Source organism: Arvicola amphibius, chromosome 8, assembly GCF_903992535.2.
Source record: "Arvicola amphibius chromosome 8, mArvAmp1.2, whole genome shotgun sequence".
In the NCBI taxonomy this organism is placed as follows: domain Eukaryota; kingdom Metazoa; phylum Chordata; class Mammalia; order Rodentia; family Cricetidae; genus Arvicola; species Arvicola amphibius.
In genome coordinates, this window is record NC_052054.1 from 776,231 (window position 1) to 796,110 (window position 19,880).

Below are 19,880 nucleotides of genomic sequence, written 5' to 3' on the forward strand. Positions count from 1 at the left end.
CTCTTTTAAGCCTACTATGTACCTTTATTCAACAGTGTGACCCATTTAGAGGTCTTTTATGTCTGAATCTGTCCTATTGTGAGTCTGTAATTCTTTACTGTCTTTTAAAATGCTAAGCAGCTTGGTTGCAGCTGCTCTGGATGTTGGTTCCACCTCTTTCCAATTTCAAAATGGTAGACTTACCATTTTTGTCAGCTCTGGGGGCATGAGGCAAAAACTGTGCTCAGCAGTCCAATCCAGAAAATGATCATGTCACACATAAACTCTCTTTATCTGAGCTACAGCCAAATCTGCCACGCAGAGCACTGTGCAGCCTGGAAACATCTCTGAGTATAGTGGCAAAATCCACCATGCTCTTTGGCTTATGCACGCCTAGTAGATCTGATCTCGCCGCCTGCCCAGGTGGGGAGCACTGAGCCATTGGCATGGTCTCAGAGTACTTTCTTCCCAACCTCGAGTGAGCATACAAACATCCGGGCCCACAAATGCTCCATAGCTGGAGTTTGTACCAGCGGCAGGGCCCAGGAAGCATTGTTTTAAAATGGCACAGCTTTTTTCCTTCTGCTGTTGCTGAGTCGGGAAAATTTCTCAGAGGCACCCTGCCAGCAAACAGCAAAAAGCTGTGTTAATCTCTATATTTTTGTCTAGAATTCCTTTTAAAGGAGTAGAGATAATAAAATAAATATTAAAAAGTAATAGAGTAAAAAATTAACGAGCCATGTAAGATGGAAAATTCACAGAGAATCTGGATTATGTATATTATTGTATTTTCTTTGAATTTTTTGACTGTGGAGAAGCTAAGTAACCAACATCTATACTTTAAAGGTATCTTGTTTTCTCTAAGTATATATTGCTTTGGAAAAGAAGTTCTTTTGCTTCCACAGAAGATGAGAACCTGTGGATTCATTCCAGGCTAATTTGGTTTGATGAACAAAGACCCCCTGAAAGGTCACCATGAACACCCCTAAAAATTACTTTGCTCAATAAACAGCAGGAAGCAGATTGGAGATAACTATGCCCATATTCCCAAATATTGTTTATAAATGTTTGTTTGCATTTAAAGGGGGATATGCTATAGAGATTTGTATTGGTATGGATCTTGGTTTATTGATACAATTTTAAGGTCAGTTTTATATGTACCTTTCTGCTCTTGATTAAGGTATTATGTTTGTGCAGCTCATTTAAATGTAATTTATAATTAAAAAGTATAGGTTAATAGACAATCATCTATAATAGTCAAACTTGTAGTCATGCTAGTTAGATTTTCTAAATATATAGAGATATATTTCAGTTAGATAGTGTAGGGCCCGGGTCTGCCCTTGTTCCTGGGGCTCATCTTGAGGACAGTTTCTGGTCAGATGACTAAGCATCCTGTTTGTTCCTGTGCTCCCTCTGCCCCGCCTGGTGATTTGTTGTAGGGCATTGTTGACTCTATTGTTGGTATGGTAATTTCCCACCTGCCTAGGTGGAAGTCCTTGTGCAGCAGTTAGATATGGTAATTTCCCACCTGCCTGGGTGGAATCCCTTAGGCAGGAGTGGGATATATAAGATTTTCCCCAAGGCTAAATAAACGGCATTCGGCTGATCTCCTTTCGAATTACCCAGGTCTCTTTGTGTGTTCTTTCAATCTCCAGGCCCTTGTCCTACTCGCGTAAGGTACAGTGGCGCGAGAACTGTACCGAGGGGGTAACACAGAATCGGGTGTTACAATTGGAGGCCCCAGCGAGATCATCAACTACAATCGGAGACCCATCTGCGAGATCGGGAAGTAGGGATTCCTGAGAGGTCGCCCTCGGAAGTCTGGCCAGCAGGTAAGAAATTGAGTGGTGAGGGTGTATTGGTTATGGGTGCAAGTAATTCTGTTCCAGTGTTAAGGGGCCGGTTAACAGGCCAGTTGTTAAGTCTTTTGGAGAAACAAGGCACCGGTATTAAAGTTGAGACAGCACAAGAGATCGTTAAGACGGTTTTAGAGTTTAGTCCCTGGTTTCTACATGCAGGGGGTTTTAATATTACTGATTGGGAGCAGGTAAAGGCTGACCTTCAAAATGCTCTAAATGAGCGAGGGCCAGAAGAATTCCCCTTAGCAATATTTTTGCTATGGTGCTTAGTCAGAGATGCTCTTCTCAGTGATGATGTTAAAGTAAAAGAGCAATTAGAGAATTTGAACAAAACCCTTGAGGAGATTCAGGAAGTAGAGAATCTGTGAGTTCTATTAAGAGTTTTGAGGAACAGGAAGTTAAGAGTATTAGAAGGAATATAGAACAGGAAGAAGAAATTTTAGAAAAGGAGATCGCACTGATAAAAAGGTTAGAAAAGGGAAAGGAAGGAAGCAAATAGAGATGTCTCCATGAGACCTCTGCCGCAAAATACATTTCTTGACACTTCAAATCCTTATACCAGTGCTTCCGCCCCTATAGACTTAGAGGCAGAAATTCAAGAGATCCAAAACAGATTAAATAATCTAAGTAGAGAGAGGCAGATTTATCCTGTTGTGGAAATTATTGATCCGCAAGGACAGAGGGTCAGGCAGCATAACCCCCTGGCCTTTAAGGATATTAAGCAGTTAAAAGAAGCAGGTATGGACTATGGAGCTCATGCTCCTTTCATTATAGCTTTTTTGTAATCCTTTGCAGAACTCAACCTTATACCCAATGATTGGATGCAGCTTTGCAGGGCTTGTCTTTCAGGGGGAGATTATTTGTTATGGAGAGGTGAAATGCAGGAAAATTGCAAAAAGATAGCACGGAAAAATGCCGAAGCGGAAAAATGCCGAGGCGGGTTTCCCCCAGCATAACCTTGACAAGTTAACTGGTGAAGGACAGTATGATGGTTTAGCAGCACAGATTGCATATGATCCTTGTCTTATTATTTTTGTCAAGAGGTTTTACACCCCCATAGAAATGGAAATTTAAATGTCTTTATCCGGTTATGCAGAGACATTGATAGTACTCACGTGATGGGTCAAGTAATTGTTTCTGCCCTTAAGGAAGGTCAAAGTGAAGCCAGGTTAAGGAATTGTTGTCAATATGGAAGGTCAGGACACAACAAAAAAAAAAACTGCCCTGCAGGTAAAGGGATGGTTAATCAGCCCAGGAAAAAAGCCAGGTGTAGTGGCACGTGCCTTTAATCCCAGCAACTAGACCCAGCTACTAGAGACAGAGACTGGTGTAACTCTATGAGTTTAAGACCAGCCTGGTCTACTGAGTGAGTTCCTAGAACAGCTAGAGGCAGGATGCATAGTGACATCCACTTCTCCTTGGAATACTCTTATCTTTGTTATTAAGAAAAAGTCTAGTAAATGGAGATTGCTGTAAGATCTTAGAGCAGTAAATAATTATGGACATTCTACAGGGAAATCCAGACCCAACCTCCTTTCGTGAATTGACACCTCAGGCAAGGAAATGTATTACTTTAATTGAGAAAAAGCTTGCCTCTGCTCATACTCATTATATTGACTATAGTCAGCCATTGCTATTGATAATTTTTCCCTCTCAGCATAGTCCTACTGGAGTTTTTTGGCAGCGAGGACCCATCCTATTGCTACATGAACACGTGTCACCTGTAAAAATTATCTCATACCCATCAGCTATGCTACGTGTTATTCAGAAAGGGCATAAACTTAGTTTGCAAACCTTTGGAATGTTACCTGATAAGGTTATTACGCCTTATACCCAGGCAGAAATAACTTGGTTACAAAATTTTGCTGAAGATTGGACCTTGTTTTTATGCACTAATCCCTGCATGTTTGATAATCATTATCCTTCTGATAAGTTGGTTACCTTTTTCAAAAATCATCCGGTATGTTTCCCTAAAGTTATTTCTTTGCAGCCTCTGGCAGGGGCTCGGAATGTGTTTACTGATGGATCTTCCACAGGGAGAGCTGTGGTAGCCTCCCCTCCTGATTTTGATATTCAGCCTGTTGATACTAAATCTGCTCAGGTGGCTGAATTGATCGCTGTACAAATGGCATTAGAGAAATATGCTGATATTCCATTTAACCTTTTTACTGATAGTCAGTATATAAGCAAAATTCTTGCACCTTTGGAAACTGCAGCTTATATTGCCTCTGTATCCCGAGTCCAGACGCAGTTATTGGCTATTCAAACTTTGCTTTGGGTCCGGTCTGTTCCCATTTACGTAGGGCATTTACGGGCTCATACTGACCTCCCTGGTCCCTTGAGTGAGGGGAATGCATTGGCTGATCAGCTTACCCGCCAAATTTGTGCGGTTAGTCTAGAATCTTATGAAGCCGCAGAAAAAGCTCATAATCATTTTCATCTCAATGCTGGGTCGTTAAGATTTCATTTTAAGATATCTCTAGAGCAAGCCACTGACATTGTTAAAAAATGTTCTCTGTGTACAGAACTTTTAACTGTTCCCCATTTGGGAGTTAATCCTCGTGGGCATGCTCCTAATCATTTATGGCAAATGGATGTTACCCATGTTCCTTCTTTTGGGCGTTTGCAATATACATATTCTCATCTTATTTTTGCCTCAGCTCATACAGGAGAACGAGCGCATCGTACGCTCAAAGCCTACCTGCATAAAACAAAAAAGGGGGAATATGGTTCCACCCCCAGAGACCATTTGTCTTTTATTTTATACATTTTAAATTTTTTGACTGTTGATGCTCAATGTCATACCACTGCTGACCGGCACTGGCGGCCAGATTCTTCCGGGATGCCTCATGTTAAATGGAAGAATCTAGCAGATGGCACCTGGTATGGTCCAGATCCTGTACTGGTGTGGGGAAGAGGGGCTGTTTGTGTTTTCCCACAGGATGCTGACAATCTAATATGGGTACCTGAGCATCTGGTGCGTGCTGTGGATTTTCCCGTCCAGAAGCCTGAAGACAGGACAGAGCCAAGAGATCAAGTAGTTACTGGCTTGTCAACTGAAGAGTTGCTGGGATCCTGAGGAGCTAGCTGTTGTGGTCCGAGTGCTAAGGACCTATCTACCCATCCCGTGATTATGCAGCCATTGCTGAGGCTGCCAGAGCAGCTAGAGCTGCTGGATTTTCCATTAGTCAGTCAGTTGCTTCTGCTTGCACAATGGATACCCTCTCAGGGCAGGTTGCAAATGCCTTGGCCATTCAAATTGAGCTAATTTAGGCTTATTGCTGTTTTTCGTGGACCCTGGAGTATACAATTTACTAATTGGCTCTTGAGATTATTCTAGTTTACTATACCAGGGTTCCTTTCACCAGTGCTGAGACCTTACTTAAAGTTAAGACTCCAATTTGGGCAGACTTATTAAGCAGGCACAGTCTCCTAAGGAATGCTTATATGCACTGGAGCATCATCTTCATGGTTTCATGGTGCCAGAGCCAAAGGCAAACTCAGGTCAATGTTGCCACGTGGCAAGTCCTCTTAGCAATTGCCCCAGAGAATCTTTCAGCACAAATCTGGCTGAACTCGGTGATGGGTGACTAGTGAGCCAATGACGGGAAAGGTTTTTGGGGGGCTACCCCAACCTAAGACAGGAAATGTGTTTTGACCTGGATGCTTTCCCATGACGGGTAAGGGGTATTGCCTGTCGTCCAATGCCACCCAAGACAGGCCTAGTCATAATTTATATAAAAGGGGGACCTGTAGGGCCCGGGTCTGCCCTTGTTCCTGGGGCTCATCTTGAGGCAGTTTCTGGTCAGATGACTAAGCATCCTGTTTGTTCCTGTGCTCCCTCTGCCCCGCCTGGTGATTTGTTGTAGGGCATTGTTGACTCTATTGTTGGTATGGTAATTTCCCACCTGCCTAGGTGGAAGTCCTTGTGCAGCAGTTAGATATGGTAATTTCCCACCTGCCTGGGTGGAATCCCTTAGGCAGGAGTGGGGTATATAAGATTTTCCCCAAGGCTAAATAAACGGCATTCGGCTGATCTCCTTTCGAATGACCCAGGTCTCTTTGTGTGTTCTTTCAATCTCCAGGCCCTTGTCCTACTCGCGTAAGGTACAGTGGCACGAGAACTGTACCGAGGGGGTAACACAGAATTGGGTGTTACAAGATAGGTATTCTTTAAATCTTTCAAAGACCTTCATATAAGCCATTTAGGTGTTTTAATAACTTAGGCCTTTTTATGACAATGAGACACAGCTGCTCCCGGCAGCACCAAGCTACTTCAAAAGGAAGATGGGCATTGATGTGGCTCCTTATGGAGTTGGTTAACTATTTGGGCAAGAAATTGCTCTTGCCTTGACTGCTTGATGGTATGGTGTGTGAACTTGCAGGACCCACAGAGAAATTATTGCTTAACTTGCTTAAAGGTAAGACCATCCCACAGGGGTTCTGCTTATTGAAAGAGTCTGCAAGACATTCTGTAGGACACAGGACAATGTGACTGCCAAACTGCCAAACTGCTAATATAGGGGATCTTTCTTTGAAATTTCCTGCTTCATGGGCCTGTAGGCTGAAGATGGATGCCCCAACAGTACAGAAGAACTTTGGTGACCATCCAGGCAGTAAGATGTCTCTGTTAATTCTAGAGTTTTGGAAGTTTCTTACAATGCACTTCCTGTTTACTTAGGTAATATTATACCCTTTTAGAGTCTTTGATGGAATTGAAGAGCAGATAGTAATAATATAGTTTTCCTTAGTTATGATAAAAGCTAAAGTAGATATAAATATTGTAACTATAATTCTTACTTGATATCTGTTTTGTTATATGTAAATTACTATGTTAAAGTTAAAACCTTCAATATTTAAGTAGAAAAGGGGAGGTAATGTGAGATTCCCCTGTGTATGCTGTGAATACCATAGGTTAATAAAGAAATTGCTTTGGACCTATTAAAGGCAGAACTTAGCTAGGCAGGGAAAACTAAAATGAATGCTGGGAGAGAGACGGTGGGGTCCAAGAGAAGCCATGGAGCCCCGTAGGACACAGACACCAGAATATTACCCGGTAAGCCACAGCCTCATGGCGATACACAGATTACTAGAAATGCATTAAATTGAGATGTAAGAGTTAGCCAATTAGAAGCTAGAGCTAATGGGCCAAGCAGTGATTTAAATAATATAGTTGCTGTGTGACTATTTTGGGTCTGAGCTGCTGGACAGCTGGGAAAAAAAGTGGCCTCCCTCAAACACACGACTGTTCGAACATGACCCGAACAAGGAGAACATCAATAGACATGCCAGAGTACATGGGGAAGAGCCCATAAGCCTCAACTCTAAACAAAGACCTAAAGTAATGATAAGGGTGTGAGTAATAGACTTCAGGAAAAGGTATATCAATTGTTTTTTCAATACCAAATGGTCAACCCTGAAAACATAAATACAAGTAGCATTTTACTGGCCGAGTAGGTTGTATTGAAGAATATATTTGTATACATATATCCAATATGCATGCAACAACTAATAATGTAAAAGAGAGGCCACAGACATAAAAAGGAGCAAGAACAGGTATGTATGTTTTAATAATTATGATATTGTATTTCCTTCCACAGTCTTTTGGCTTTGTTCAGTTTCTCTTCAGTCTAAAATAATGCTTTCTATATTTTATTTAGGTTTAATTTGTTGGATATAATTGTTTTAGGCCGCTTATGTCATGGAAAGTCTTTCTCCTTTATTCATTGCAAATGTTTTTGCTGGGAATCTTATTCTAGGTTGGCTGTTGTATTGAGGCCTTGGAATACATTGCTTTAGGTTCTTTTCACTTTCATCATTATGGTGGGTTTCCTTTCTATGTTACTTGTGTTTTTTCTGCTTCAGCTTTAAGAATAGTTTTTTTGTTTATGTACACTTATTTTTAGAACTATGATATGCCCTGGGAATTTTCCTCTAGGTCTTATCTATTTGGTGTTCTGCATGAATCTTGTGTTTGAATAGGTATGCTTCTCTGAGATTGGTGAAGTTTACTTTTATGATCTTGCTGAAGTTTTAGTATGTGGCATTGACTTGGTAGTCACTTTTTCTCCTCAAAGTTTCTCCTTCTGACTGTGAGCACAAAGAGGTATTAAGTGTTTTAGATGTTATATTCATAGCATTTCTAGCCTAGGTAAAATTATGGTTTTTGTTTTACTTTTTAGAAAAGAGCAATGATGATATCTCTTATTAGAGATAGATTCACAGTCAATTGATTGATGATTATTTTCAATCTTTTACAATGTCCAGTTTTCAAAATATTACTATGTTCACAGGTTTGATTTTTTTTCTTTTTTTTTTGTTCCCATATCCACCCTTCCTATATCCCAACCATTCTATTCTCCCAAGCTCTTCCCATCCTCCACTTCACACTTTTCTCGCCCCTTCCCCCCTCCCCCCATCCCACCCCACCCCTATGTTCCCATTTTTTGTCCAGCAATCTTGTCTACTTCCAGTATCCAGGAGGATAACTATATGTTTTTCTTTGGGTTCACCTTCTTATATAGCTTCTCTAGGATTTTTACGAATTATAGGTTCGATGTCTTTTATTTATGGCTAGAACCCAATTATGAGTGAGTACATCCCCAGGACCCAGCAATCCCACTCTTGGGAATTTACCCAAGAGATGCCCAATCATATCACAGGTTTGATTTTTAAAATACCTTCTCTCAGATTTCATTCTTTAATTTTCTTTTCTACTTCATTTCAAATTTATTTCCTCAAACCAAGAGGAAATTTTATAGACATACATGCATATATATATATATATATATATATATACATATACATATCTTTGAAAATTAAACATTGTTTGTGAACTATTTCCTTGGAGTAACTAATGGATAAAGACCTACCCAGCAATCAATTATAAAGTTTTTTTAAATATCAAATATTGGTCTTGAATGAAAACATGAATAAAATTATGCAAATTTGTTTTTCAAAATGGAATTTATTATACAGTGTACATGTGCAAGAGAGTATATCAAGCCTTCATGAAATATTTAACATTTTCTATTAGCTGTCCTAGACCTCGGGATCCTATTTACTGAAATACAAAGTGCTTTCAGGACCTCCTTCCACATTAACACACTAGTGAGACAGTTTCATTTGATTCATCCAAGGTAAGTGGAAGTTCTCATTCCCATGATGTTCAGGTAATTTAGTGTGTTAAAAGGAGGACTCAGGCTTTCATAAGAATGATTATTAGTTTATATTGTGTAAGAAGGATACCATAAATTGCAGAAAACCAGTTTCTTCTGTGCCGAGTTAATTTTTCATATTAGCTCTTTTCAAAGATAGTTCCAAACATATTTTATAGTAAATTATTATCAAAATGAAAAAGTTTGCTACGCTTGCAGCTCAACTAGTGATCTGAATTCCTACAAAGGTAACGAACAGAAAATAAATTAAAATCAAAGAGGCCATTATGGAAGAAGTAGAGAGAGAGACTTTGGAGAAGCAGGGATTAAAGTTGTGTTCCTGGGAACAGTTCATTGCAAGACATTTTAAAAAATAATTTAATTCTTTTAAGTGTTTTTTTTTTTTACTACAGGAAGAGACTCAAGTTCAATAATATTCATTTCCTACCAGGTTTAAAAAAAACATGCCATCACAGTGTGGGGTTTTTCTCATTGTTGTTTCCATATAAATTACCTAAACTACACCCCAAACAAAAGATATCGTTTGTTTGACCTTCTTATTTTACCAGCAGTTATGAGAGATATATTTTTATTTTATTCTGATTACAATGGGTTTTTGTTGTAATTTGAGAGTTTTTCTCTATGTTATTGAAGGAAAGCTTATCAAAAATTGTGTAAATTTTTATCCTTTTCATTAGGGTTGATGTGTATGCTGCAGAGATTACTTTGTTAATCACAAATCATGTAAGGAGTATAAGGTCCTTGCTGTTGTGGAATACTTGTTTAATCAGGCAAAGATGTGTTATATTTGTTCATGCTGCCTTTGTTAACTATGTAAGGATGTGCCTAATTAAATGTGTTTGTGTTAATTAAATAAAATTAACTTGGACTCAGGTGGGGTTAGCAACTGGTTGACTGGAAATATCAGAAAGGACCTTAATGTGGGTTATTTAGTTGAGGCAGGGTGGAAGGGAGTGATTTTCAGGGGGGCAGTGAAGAGAGAAAGTTAGCCAGTTGCCACTGTAACTCTGAGCTCCCAGGTTTTCACCCTAGGCTTTGAATCTATGGAATTATATTAGAACAATAGAGATTTCATTAGAACTACATTTCCTGGCAACAATAGATCCATTGTCTGGGGGAATAGAATTCCCCCTTAGGCTAAGGCCTTGTTGGGGGAAGTGTTTGTGGCATGTGGGAATGTTGAAGGGGGCCAGTGGTCACTAGCAGTTTAAAGTGCAGTCACTGTAATGAAGGTAAAACAATACCTTGTTTTTTTAAAGAAATAAATTATAATTATGAATTTTTATTGTATTGCAAAACAGACCTTAAAAAGTGAAATTACTGAAATCTGTAAGTATTTTAGCTTTTATTTTTATCCTGGTAAAATATGTTAATTCTACATTTGCTTTTTAATCAAGGCTTGCTGGAATTTTTTTTTACAGACACACCTCAATTCTACTTATTTTAATTTAAATAATGTGGAATTAATTAAATAACTGGAATTAATCAGTTTTTTCTAATTAGAGTTTGAGTTGTGAATAGTAACAGTATCTTGGAATTTTGTTATATTTGTTATATTGTATTAGCAAATTTGTTATAGTGATGCTCAGGATTTGTTCTACAATAAGATTGTCACCAAGCTGTATTTGAAGAATGAACATTTACCTGTGTAATGACGGAATTCTGATGATCCTTTCGAGTCTTACACTCCTATTAGAGTCTTGATCTGATGGTAAGTAAAATGTAATATGTTGATTGTGAATTTGAGTAAAACTAATTATTTAGGCCTAGCTGGTCTTGAACTCATGAAGATCCCCCTGCCTCTGCCTCCTATGCAATGGAAATGAAGATGTGTGCTACCAGATGAAGTAGGTTATTACTAAATCTGGAGAGTGAGTTATTGACTCATGACAAAGAGTAGGAAACATTTAAACACTCAACGTGCATGGACAAAGCTAACAGGGTTTCAGGGAACCATGATTTTGTTGGAAGATTGTTTTCAGGTTTTTTGTTTTGTTTGAGAAAAGAGAGCAGAGCCAGTTAAACATTTTAATTTTTTTGTTTGTTTGTTTGTTTTGTTTTTTTGTTTTTCGAGACACAGTTTCCCTGTAGTTTCTAGAGCCTGTCCTGGAACTAGCTCTTGTAGACCAGGCTGGCCTCAAACTCAGAAATCCGCCTGCCTCTGCCTCCCGAGTGCTGGGATTGGTACTGATGTAGAAGCAAACAGTAGAGATTTCTGACACAGACACTCACATGACATCTATCTCTTTAATAGGCCTTTGCTCTTGTCATTACTGTTACGTTAAAAATGCTTGTTTTCTTCTGGAAATGATGCCTTCACATAGTCTCAGATTGATCCCTGTCCTGGAGTTTCTGTGTATTATGTTTCTGTTTTTCTTTCCTCCAATTTTTAGGCATGTTTAGTGATAAGAATTTAATACAAGAATTACATTAAGAACTTATTGTCCTTTTTCATTAATGTAGCCACAGAAAAGATGGGTTATGCTAATATGGATTTAAGATAGTAATAAGATGCCTTAACCAAGGATAGGTATAAAAACATGCATAAGACAACCTAAAGTTGGCATGTGTTAGTGATGGTCCATTGTCTTTGCACCCAAAAGTGAGATTGCTGTTTAAGTTAACAAAAGGAAAGAACTATCTAATCATATGCTTTCTGAAATGATCTAAAATGATAATTACATATAAAAATATATGGCCATATTACTGTTGATAAATTATAATCCCTCACAATATCAAGGATCTAAGAAAAGTATTATTTGAGTTTGCTGTCTTTATTAGCAGTTTGTGAAATATAAAAATGTTACACATTTTATTTGGTACTTAGCCTTCAATAAATGTCTTTCTAGTATGTAGATGGAAAAAGGGCATAATGATATATGTATACAAATATTTAATATGCGGCCATAGTCATGCAATCCTAGTAATCATAAGGATGAATAAAAGGAATTATAAGTTAAAGAAAGCCTGGACAACATAGCCAGACCCTGTTTCTATAAGAAAATAAATGAAACTCAGATAAAAATAGCAAACCCTAAATAAAACCGAAATAAACTAAAGAAAATATTTCACATGTATTCATGCAACATTTAGTAATTATTAATTGCTGACACGTGATTATTAATAGATGATTACATAAAGTCATTAATAATTTTAATTTTTCACAATTGAGGGGTTTTTCTAGGCTAAAACTATCTCTTTCATGGCAGGGATAGACAAAGTCATGATATAATGCTAAACTGATGTATATATTTCTTGGCCAAGGTGTTGGATTGGTTTTGGCTTTCCTGGATGTTGAAAGCTATTTACATGACTGGTACCCTTCCAGCTGGAGGCCAAATAATACCAGTCATTCCAGAACAATGAAACAAACAGCAGATGCTTCCAAGGTGGTTAGGAATCAGTATACAAGGAAGAGTTTTTTAGAAACATGGAAATCATTTTAATAAGATTTGAAAGTGATGTCATTTCAAATTCTAGGAAGAATTAGCCATGATTTTATCCAAAGAATATTATTTAATTATGCAGGAGACCTAAAAGTGATCAACAATTGACTATTGGCTACCACAAGTTGTATCTGAAGAATTTTATGGAAGTTCTGTTCAATTATAACAAATGCATTTAGCTGTCATTCATAAAGCCCAAGGCAAAGACAGATGGGTCATTGACTTGTCTGTAGAGAATCATTGAGCTACTTTTTCTGCAGTGAACCAAATTCTCCTTGAGTGGCACCTACTGAGAAATTTATTTTTATTTTTTGTTTTCAATAAATCCTGACCGAAGTTTTTCCTCCCTTCACTCCTCCCATTCCTCCCCACCCAACTTCACCTCTTCCCAAGATCCATTGGTGTCCCATTTCCCTTCAAAAAACAGTAGGCCTTCCAGGAATCTCCACCACACATGGCATGACAAGATACAATAAGACTAGACACAAACCTTCTTATCAAGGCTGAGTGAGGCAACCCAGTAGAAGGAAAAGTGTCCCAAGAGCAGATGAAAGAGTCAGAGATGCTCCACTCCTATCATTAAGAGGCCCAAATACAATGAAGATTTTGAGGTTGCCTGTTTTCAAAATTAATGTTTTTGGGTTGTTGGCTTTTTCTAGATATTTTCTTTACAAGTTTTCATTTGTTCCTTTCATCATAATTTTTTATATTAATTGATATTTTTATGCTGGTATTAGTGTTTGTGTTACTGTTTTTTCTGGAAGTATTTATTTCTTTCAACAGTGTTTTTTATAATGATAGGAAACAACTTATAGTGGAAGCCAGCATTTGATAAACATATGTGTAGTGATGAGGTGCGGGCAGGCCTGCTTTTCATCCTGCCTGGTTCCTGCACGCCTAGCTTAAAACCCGAAATAATTACACAGAAACTGTATTCTTTTAAATACTGCCTGGCTCATTTGTTTCAGCCTCTTACTCACATCTTGACTAACCCATATCTAATAACTGTGTAACACCATGGGTGGTGTCTTACCGGGAAAGATTCAGCATGTCTGACCTGGTGGCTGGCTCCATCATGACTCTCTCAGAGAGGAGAGGCGGGGCAATTGTCTGAGCCATCTACCTCACTTCCTTTTTCCTGTTCTGTCTACTCCACCTATCTAAATCTTGCCCTATCAAAAAGCCAAGGCAGTTTGTTTATTAACCAATGAGAATCCTCCATCACTTATGTTTAATTCCTATTTTACAGGGGCCTTCTATTCTACCGTGAAAAGACAAATGAATACAGCAAGCCAGAAAAAGGTTCCAATGACACTGACACCAGATTATTGTTTTTCTTATGCATTAACCATACATTACTCTGAAAAGAGCACATGTCAAGGTAGAAAAGATTCACTTCTCAGTTGTTTGCCTTCTTGTTAGTTTATTTGCCTCCTTTATGAAGTATGGATAACAATAATATTTGCTTCAAATAAATGTTCTGAAAGTGGAGTGAAATAATATATAGCAAATGCCCATCCAATATATTCCAAAATTCAGTGACTGGTCTTTCTTATTTTATTGAAAAGACATCAGTGTCTGCTTAAGAAATTGAGACTAATTTGTAAATATTTTACCTTCAGATAATATGAGTAGAGATGAAACCTGTTCGGCATTTCATATGATGGTACTGACATCCTTTTTGCTGAATTATGATTGAATTTTATGCTGCATTCTGATTGATCACTTGCTCAAGTGCAATACTTACTCCCAGTAATTAGTTAATTAATGTGTGTGTGCATGTGCACATGCACTCTAGCGATTAAATGTCATACATACTAAGATAACACTAATTCTGCTACATCCTCAGCCCACAGGCTATTTCAAACTTTTGAATCTTTAATTATACAATTGTGCCTTCATATATAAGTGAGAATTTCAGCAAATATGAAAGGAATGTGATTTCCCAGTAATGTTCTTGATTCTCACTGTCGTACTTTAAAACCCTGTATTCAGACATATCAGTCATGGTTTCAGGTATCAGTTATGGCATCTACCTTGAGGATTCAAGACCCCAGATCTACTCTGCTCATTATGATTTACAGTATGTGGAAAGTGCTATGAGTGGACATTAACCAGAATCATCATTCTACCAATGAGTGCTAGAAGTTGTTGAGGAAATACTGTCTTAGTCAATGTTCTATTGCTGTGCAGAAACTCCATGGCCTTGCCAGTTCTTATAAAGGGAAGCATTTAACTGGAGGTTTGCTTAGAGTTTAAAAATTTAGTCCATTATCAATATTGATAGGAAGCATGGCGGTGTGCAGGCAGACATTGTGCTAGAGAAAGAGCTACAGATTCTACATCTGGATACTCATGCCTCAGAAAAAGAGAGAGATCTTTTGAGCCTGGCTTTTGTTCTTGAAACCTCAAAGCCCATCTCCAGTGACACACTTCTTTCAACAAGGCCACACCTCCTGACCCTTTCAAATAATGCAATTTCCTGATGACCAAGCATTCAAATCTAAGAGCCTGTTGGGTCATTTTCATTCAAATCACCACACTCAGTTGTTTTCCATCTTTGGTGGAATAACTGTGAGGGCCATGTTTTATACGATTTTACAGAAATCTCTGGAATCATTGGACACAATCTAAGATCATACTTTATTTTAAAATCTCTGTAAACCTTGCTCCATTTTCTATAAAATATCAAGTTTTGAGAAACCTAAGATTAACACATTTCATTAGATGTTAGCTGTTCTGTCTTTATCATCATACTGACAAATATGGTTAGAATGTGTATATATACGATCCTTTGCTCCAAACAGTGCCTAAAGTCTTAACAGTAATTTTCACCTGTACATTCAGATACCTAGTTGTCACTAAGAATGTTTATTTTGTTATGAAGAATTGTATTATTATTTCTATCCTAATTGTTTTATTCTCATTTTCAGGACTTCTGTGATTCGGGCATGAGTTATCAGTCATGTGTTTCCAGTGTTTTAGTAAAGTTATTTCATACATTTCGTACATTCTCCCTGCTCAGTTCTACTCAGCCTCAGGTCTCAGTCATGCTGGGCACATAATGAACATTGAGCCAGATGCCAAGCCCTTCAATTCCTCAATGTCAAATGTTGTTTTCATAACTTCAAATGTACAATTTGCTTTCTGTATCTCCAGAAATTCTTCCTAGTGTCTTTATTTTCATCTTTGCCCTTTTTCCTCTTGGTCTAGCTTGTTGCTGTGAGATTCAAGTTATTAAAGTCAGAACACTTTCTAAAATGGATTGTGGGTTTTAATCAAATCCACCCCCACTCCTTTCCCTTCTACTTGCACTATATCCCTCTTGCTACAATCCTCTCCCAACCTCACATACCCTTTTTAAACTGTCTGTTTAAAACCACCACCCACTGGAACATGGGTAGATTTTGGGGGACCATATCAAAGTAAACTGATTCTACCTCCCCCAGGAGCCATCAGTCACCATTATCTCTTTAGTTACAAGTGGTAGGAACATCATGAATCCCTTCACTATCCATGTAGGAAATTCAGCTGACTTGATATTATGGTGGTTTCATGAATGTTTTGGCAGCCTCTGAGTTCATGTGTGTCTCTACATTGCATGTATGGAAAATGATGTAAATCTGGCTTTACAGATCTCCTGTCCCTCATGAAACGATTACTGAGCCTTTGTATGGAGAGATGTGTGAGGGCTAAGAGCTCCCCAGTTTCTTTTTTCTGCATGTGAATCAGTTGCGAGTCTCTGTAATAGTCATCATCTCCTTAACAAAGTAACTTCTCTGAGGGCAGCCCGATGGTGCTGGCAGATGGAAGAAAAAGAAGAAGAAGAGGAAGGAGGAGGAGGAGGAGGAGGAGGAGGAGGAGGAGGAGAGGGAGGAGGAGAAGGAAGAGGAGGAGGAGGAGGAATAAGAAGAACAAAAACAAGAAGCATTTCTGATAAGGGTTTAGAGCTGTACAAATCTTTGGGTAAAAAGATAAAAACTTATGATGCAGCTTAATACTATGTACAGTCAGCAGAAGAATAGAATTAGATTCTTCTCTAGGGCCTAAAACTAACCTGATACAAGTTTTCAGACCAGTCAACGATCTCAGGTATGAGTTCCATCATGTACAGTGGCCTTAATTCCAATGAGAAAGTTATTTCTTTAGCATTCATGTCAGTATTGTGGCAATAGGAATATCTTTCCAGGCAGATCATTGTGGTAGCTCAAAATATGCACAGCTAGTAAAGATTGATGGTTATTCTTCTTCTCAAGTAGTATGCCCAGCGCTTCCCACTACTCTAAAAGATACACAGTAAGAATAAAGCTTACAGGCTGGTCCCAACTTGATTTCTCTATGTTCTAGGACCCAATTATGTAGATTCTTCAGCAATCAGGTCTTACCATTCATTTCTGAAGGGTAGCCAAGAGTAATACAAATAACCTGCATTGTTTGGGGTATCTTTGGGGTCACACTGACCAACAACTGGAAAAGAGGAACCCCACACCTGGCATTGGGCCTTTTATTTGATAGCGTATGACATCTGGGAAAGTCAATAATTCTTCTTCTTCTTCACTTTTAGAAACTTCTTTTGATTCTCCATGACTCACCTGGCTGGCCTAAGACAGCAACACAACAGTCATGGTTCTCTGATATTGAGAGCACATGAACTGCATGAAAAACATTCTTCTTTACATGCACATAAATTTCCTGTCTCATTTGAAAAATTATTTGAAAACCAAGTCTTCATTATGTATTCAAGCAACACTCTGATGTCTAGTTCTGGCTAAGACGTTTAATTTTGTGTGCATTTATCTATGTAAAACACTCTTTTAGTCTCTTTTTAATTTCTGTATAATTTTTATTTTCCTCTATTTTTTCTGCGTCCCTGGAAGTGACATTTTGAATGAGTAAAGACACAGAAGTAATCTGTTATGTGCAAAGGCAGCCACATGGAAGGATTATTGTTCAGTTTTCTGCCTGGTACAGATACCAGCTAGACGAATCAGAAGGCAAGCTCATGCTAAGTCCTTCTATTGGCCTAATAAAAATGGCAAATTATAGTTTAGTTTCCTTTCACTGTATCACCCTTTACAATATAAATAAATGGTGACTGTAGTATTGTATTTGAATTTTGTGGGGTTTTTTTGTACCCCTCTGTGGTTGCCAGCTTGACTGCATCTGGAATGAACTACAATCCAGAAACAGAGGAGATTTTTGCTTGGGTGAATTCCTTTCCAGTCTGGCTCTTTTAGGCAGAAGATATAACTTAAATCTGAGCCGTGCCTTCTCTTGGAAACCTATGTAAGTACATGTAAGAAGGAAGCTTTTGCTCTTTGCCTTCTTGCCCTTGCCTTGCCAGCACATTCATTCATTCTTTCACTGTCATTGAAGCCAACTTCGTTGAGAATACAGTATAAATTTAAGACTAGCTGAGATATCCAGTCTTATGGACTGAGCAACTACTGGGTCCTGGACTTTCTAGTCACAGTTAGCCATTTTTGGTTTAGCTAGACTCTAGCCTATATCATTCTAATAAATTCCAGAGAGAAGGAGAGGGAGAGAGAGAGAGAGAGAGAGAGAGAGAGAGAGAGAGAGAGAGAGAGAGAGAGAGAGAGAGAGAGAGACTCATTCTATAAGTTGTTACTCTAGAGAGCACTGACAAATACATCCTCCAACTACACAGTATTTTAACTAGTAGAAACTCTGTAATATTGCCTTATCACATATCAGCCACTTTAAACTGAAAGTTAGACATTCAGCTTTGTAACTGGAAAATTTAGAGTAAGAGTAACAATGGCCTGGGGCTAGAGAGAAATGAGTTGAAATCCTGACTCAAACACTGAGCATCTATAAGTGTGAGCATGCCTTTTAACTTTCTGAATAGCAGTTTCCTCGTGGGGATGCGAGTAATACTATCCACCACACAAAGCAGTTGAGAGGCGTAGATGAGAGCCATCATGTAAAATACTTACCACACGGTCTAATACAGAAGAAAGTGATGAACGTGGTTGCCTCTTGCACAAGTCTGTCTGATCTAGGAAAAACTTCTAAATGACATCTTTGCCATGTTTTTCTATTTCATGTATTCCCCTATTATGAACAAACATTAATTCCCCCAAACCCAATCTAATTCTTTTCTGATATTTTTATATGGAAAAACCTAAAGAAGTAGTAGTCTATGACAATTTGCCTATGTTATCCCAGCCACTGTTTATACTATTTACATTTTTATCAAAACTACATTAGAGTCCAATTCTCCATATTCCCATTGGGGTTTTTTTAAGTCTTAATTTTAGGACATTTTGGATCCTGTATAAATGGTCTCTCATTGATATCGCTTCAATATTTTTCCTATTTGTATAGATTGTGGTTTAAACTAAAAGTATCTATTAACACAAATTATACATAGTATTATCGCTATATATGTGAACACAGTTCAGTTTTTATACATATTCTGGGTATAAATCCTTTATGATACATATAAATGCTCCTCCATTTTGTAGTAATGTCACAATTTTTTAGTCACTCTTTTTGATGAGCAGAGGAGCTTCAAGTTTTTACTAAACTCAGTTTCTATTTTGGTAATACTTAATTTTGTGTTCTGTTTCTGCCTATGCCTAGGGAAAATGTCATAAATAATTTAACCTGGTATGATGTATGGGTTAAAGTTTACTTTAGTCTGTCAGTGTTCCCAGGACCATTTTCTAAGGAAATCTTCCTCCTTTTCCCCCTACTGAATGCCTTTCTTGTAACATGTGAATATTTTTCCTTACATATTTATATCTTTCTTTGTATCTTTAAGAACTTCCATAGTAAAATTATGAATATATTAAATGTATTTCTTAATTATTAATTGAACATATAACTATACATTAGCTTGTCCAAGTATTTTCTTTCATAATAGATTTATTTAATGGAAGAGTGTTGAATCAAATTCCCAACACAGAAATATTTTTACATTAAATTTAAAGGTATTATTTGTATTTAAAATACTGCCTTTAATATGTTTATACCCAAATACTGGGTACCTTTGAGTAGTGCTACACAGGCAAGGGTATGATGAGTAAATACAGTGAAATGAGTGGCAAGAAGAAAGATGAATCCTCATGTCTCCTGGTCTGCATGGGGACGAAGATAAAAGAGGAAAAAAGAACAAATGGACCAGACAATCATAACACTGCAAAAGACAGAGAAAAGGAACTCCATCTACCCTACCCAGAGATTTATTTCTGCATCTTATGAATTATGAAAGGCCTTCTGAGTCAGAGAAGCACTGATTTTATATTGTCATCCCTAAATATGTAACCTTAGGAATTACTTATTTTCCCTGAAAAGGGCACATGATTACACTAATTTTAACTGGCTTGTTTGCTTTGGCAAAGCAGCTGTCTAAATTTAATATTTCACATGTAGTAGCTCATTAATATGAAGCA